Genomic DNA, 4,827 nt, shown 5'->3' with positions numbered 1-4,827 from the left:
TATATATATATACACATATATATATATATGACAGGTTTGTCGAATGTTGATTGGCTGTAGGATGGAAAAATTCTCGAGTCTAGAAATATTTTATGCTACAACCAAATAACATATGACATATCTGCAAAACATATCATACGACAATCGCCCGTATTTAGAACGGAATTTTTATTGATAAAAGCGCGTTTTTATCTCTGAAATTCTATAGTATGTGTCACGTAAGTTAGCGCGTTAGCATGTTAGCGCGCTAACATCATTGTAAACGCGTTCTGAATATGGGCCAATATGTACGTAATAACATTCTTAGAAGAAATTTGTTCATTTTCCGACATTATACTCTATATTAAGCTTCTCACATGATTTATTCTTCCTCTTTTTCTTTTCACGTTGAAAAGAAAAAAATAAATATTTCCGTGTAGGAGGTTCAATCTGGTATTATGATTTCTTTTTTTAATTAATATTCAATGTCTTTACCAGAAGAGATAGATAGATATCGTTATTTATTTAGCGCTCCAGACAATGTCTCACATTTGTTAACGATGTCTATAACTGTTACAATCTTGTTTTTTTGATGAAAAAACTGGATTTCTGGTTATATCCTTGATGCAAAATCTGGAAATTAAGTGTTCGAGCTAACCATTCTTATTTTAAATAATGGACACTCTGAAAATAATCTTCTAAAGGATAAACTTGTAGAATCCGTACAACGAGCGTTTTTTCACGTTAATGTTACCTAAATGACAAGATTCGATTACCACAAATTTGTAAATTGTCAAATTGTTTGTAATAACAGCTTATATACTAACAAGATTCGAATTTCATGATTTAAATTATTAATAAAATGAACAGATAGTAAAATGAACGATAACATATTGTTGTAAACTATTTTATTGGGAATACAAATAAGTTTCCGCCGTTTGCAAAAAATGGCGCCACTAATAAACTATAGTTAAAATTGTTTGATATAAAACGACATATCGTAAGATTGGACATCCGGCACCATAACCTTGAAATTAGCGATTTTGTATCAGCATCATATATTTTTTTTTGTACGAAAATGTCGAGTTTTAAGCCGAATAAGCGTCATTTGCGGGAATTTTTGATTTAAAGAAATCTGCAGCTGAGACTCATAGATTGCTTGTAGAAGTATATAGTGATGCTGTCTTAAGAGAGAGAAGTTGTCGTGAGTGGTTTGAAAAATTTAAAAACGGTGAATTTAACGTCGAAGACAAAGAACGTAGCGGAAGGCCGAAAGTGTACGAAGACGCGGAATTGAAAGCATTATTGGATGAAGATTCGTGCCAAACGCAAAAAGAATTTGCACTTACATTAGGAATGACTCAACAAACAATTTCATATTGTTTGAAATCATTGGGAATGATTCAAAAGCAAGGGAATTGGATTCCATATGAACTGAAACTGAGAAACGTTGAACGCCGATTTTTCACATGTGAAATGCTGCTTGCCAGTCATAAACGAAAGGGTTTTTTGCATCGTATAGTCACTGGTGATGAAAACTGATGATGAGATCCACTACGATAACCTAAAGAAGAGAAAATCATGGGGACCATCTGGTCATGCTTCAACATCGACAGCTAAACCGAATATTCATGGGAAAAAAACTCATGTTGTGTATTTGGTGGGATCAGCTTGGTATCGTATATTATGAGTTGCTCAAACCGAACGAGTATTACTGGGGCTCTCTACCGAATACAATTGATGAGATTGAGCCGAGCACTCAAGGAAAAACGCGCTCACTACTACTCCAGGCAAAATTATTCTCCTGCATGATAATGCTCGACCACATGTTGCAGATCAAAACCTACTTAGAAAAACTCAAATGGGAAGTTCTACCCCATTCACCGTATTCTCCAGACATTGCTCCTTCTGACCATTTGTTCCGATCGATGACGCTCTGTCTGAGCAGCATATGAAGATATCAAAAATTGTATCGACTGGATAGCCTCAAAAGATGAAGCGTTCTTTTCCGTCGCGGTATCCACATGCTACCAGAAAGATGGGAAAAAGTAATGGCTAGCGATAGCCATTACTTTGAATAAAACATTATATACGTTTTTTTTCTCAATAAATGCTTAATTTTTGATTAAAAACGGCGGAAACTTATTTGTACTCCCAATAATTACTTATACTGAAGATGATCTAACAAAGACCGAGACATCTATATTTTATTGTTTTTTGAACTTTTAATAAATTGATTATTGTCCGTTGTTAACATCTTGCGCAGTGATACATGATTTTATAATATTGTTTTAATGATAAAATCTTAGAAAGTTGCTTTACTATTTTTCTAATCACTTCGCTTATCAACTCATTCTCAAATATGGCGCAGTGGAAAATTACTGTGGGGAAATGAAAATTACTATAGGGAAATGAAAATTACTTTGGAGAAATAAAAATTACTGTTCAAAAAATGCGATCTGCAGCAATTTTTGAACAGTAATTTTTTTCCCCACGCCAACAGCGCCCTCATGTGTTGGTGTTTTGAGCGATTGCCTCCCCCCTCCCTCTAGGCGCCTCCCTATGCGATACCACTTTAATTTTTTGAAAACTTTCTTACTAGTTGATATTATTTCAATTTACAAATTTTGGAACATCTTATATATTATTATTATTATATATGCTAGCACATTGATATTTTTTAATTCTTTATTTTAATAAATAATATTTGCGATAGTTTTTCTTTTATTTTTTAATTCTTTATGTAATTTTATTAACATAAATAAAATGCTATAGATAATTACAAAAAATACAAATTTTAATTTAGAATAAAATTATGATAAATGTTAAAAAAATATACTATGCGCTATCAAAATGAACATGATTAAAAAGATGAATGTGAATTTATTCAAGTTGATATAGATAATAAAATTAATAGATTAACAAATTTTAAAACATTCTTTCTAAGACTCTATTTCATTAATCTACGAAAAATTTTATAATGCACACTCATCTAGTTGCAATCAAGAGTTGACGCAGACTGGCTCCGGTGACTTAACACTTTCGTTTAAATACTATCGGTACCTAGCTTATTCTACCACAGCGCAAGCGGAAGAATCAAACAGTTCGATAAGGCGTTACTAAATTTATCATTTAATATTTGTGCAAATGTTAAGAATATGGGCCCAAGAAAAATTCCACTAAGAACATATTAGGTATACAACTTTGCTTCCGCTGTTTTCCTATAGGTGGCTTTAGCGGTAAGTGGTGGTCGAAATAAATAGATCATAGACAATAAACTTGGGCATCTGTCAACATAATCCCATAGAAACATTAGTCGATTTGTGTCTGCATCATAAAGTTATTCTCGATTGAAAATGTCAGTTTACGAGCCAAATTCTTGTCATTTGCGGGGGGGGTTTTAATTTTTTGCTTGCTGAAGAAATCTGCGGCTGAGGCTCATCGAATGCTCTCAAATTATAGTGAGGCCGCTATTAGTGAAAGAACGTGTTGTGAGTTTCAACGCTTCAAGAACGGTGATTTTGACATCCAAGGTCATGCTCTGTATTTGGTGGGACCAGCTCGGCGTAGTGTATTATGAACTGTTAAAACCGACTGAAACAATCACAGGCGATCGGTATTGAACGCAATTGATGCGTTTGAGCCGAGCATTGAAAGACAAAGTCGCAATACAACGAGAGACACGATAAAGTGATTTTGCAGCATGACAATACTCGACCCCATGTTGCGAAAGTGATCAAGACGTACTTGGAAACGTTGAAATGGGAAGTCCTACCCCACCCGCCGTATTCTCCAGACGTTGCTCCCTCTGACTCACTTGTTTCGATCAATGGCACACGGCCTGACTGACCAGCACTTCCGGTCTTATGAAGAAGTAAAAAATTGGATCGATTCCTGGATAGCTTCAAAAGATAACCAGTTTTTTCGATGCGGGATTCGTACGCTACCTGAAAGATGGGAGAAAGTAGTGGCCAGCGATGGACAATACTTTGAATCATAAATGTATAATCAGTTTTTTACAATAAAGCCTCGAATTTCGGAAAAAAACAGCGGAAGCAAAGTTGTACACCTAATATATCATTACACATAGCATTATTTAGACAATATAGATAAAAATGTAGATAATATAGATAAAAATTCGCAGTTGACATTCATCGAATGACGAATGGCAAAAGTAAATAATAAATAATTGATGATGTGCATTTATAATCAGCAAATTTTTCGTAGATTACATTTATTCGTCTTCTTTTTTATTCTATTTATCTATTAATTCGCTATGATTTCTATACAAATTGATATATATGTAGGGACTTGATTATGGCGCGAGAGTGGATGCATGCGTGCGAATGTAGGTGATTTAGATTACGTACTGAAGTGTAATTAGAGACGAGAAATAGGATATTAGGTACGGATAAGTAGGATACAATGATGCAGAAGTGACACAAATAAAGACGATAAGAACTTTGTAAGGATAAGACTGTTCTATATGAGAAGGTAGGTATACAATATAATCAGTAGAAACATTCAGCGAAAAAATGAGTGTTCGAGCAGGTATGGCGCACAGTTTTTGTTTTAGGCCGGATCCAATGAAATGTAAAATGACAAGAACGTACATATAATATTACACAGATCCCATGTGAACACAGATATCCGAGGCAAAAGAAGACAATTTAAGAGCTGCCGTAAATATTTCTAAAAAATGGATAAAAAAAAGAAAAGTTATATTATGTGCAGTATTAAACAATGCAGTAATAATAGTAAAAATTTACAATGCACTTTTTTTCGTTATCCCAAAGATATCGTAAGGTAAGTTTTTATAATTTACAAAAAGTAAGTAGTTTATGCTAA

The sequence above is a fragment of the Atta colombica genome, unplaced genomic scaffold (genome assembly GCF_001594045.1).
Source record: "Atta colombica isolate Treedump-2 unplaced genomic scaffold, Acol1.0 scaffold29, whole genome shotgun sequence".
Classification (NCBI taxonomy): Eukaryota; Metazoa; Arthropoda; class Insecta; order Hymenoptera; family Formicidae; genus Atta; species Atta colombica.
This window is presented reverse-complemented; position numbering follows the sequence as displayed.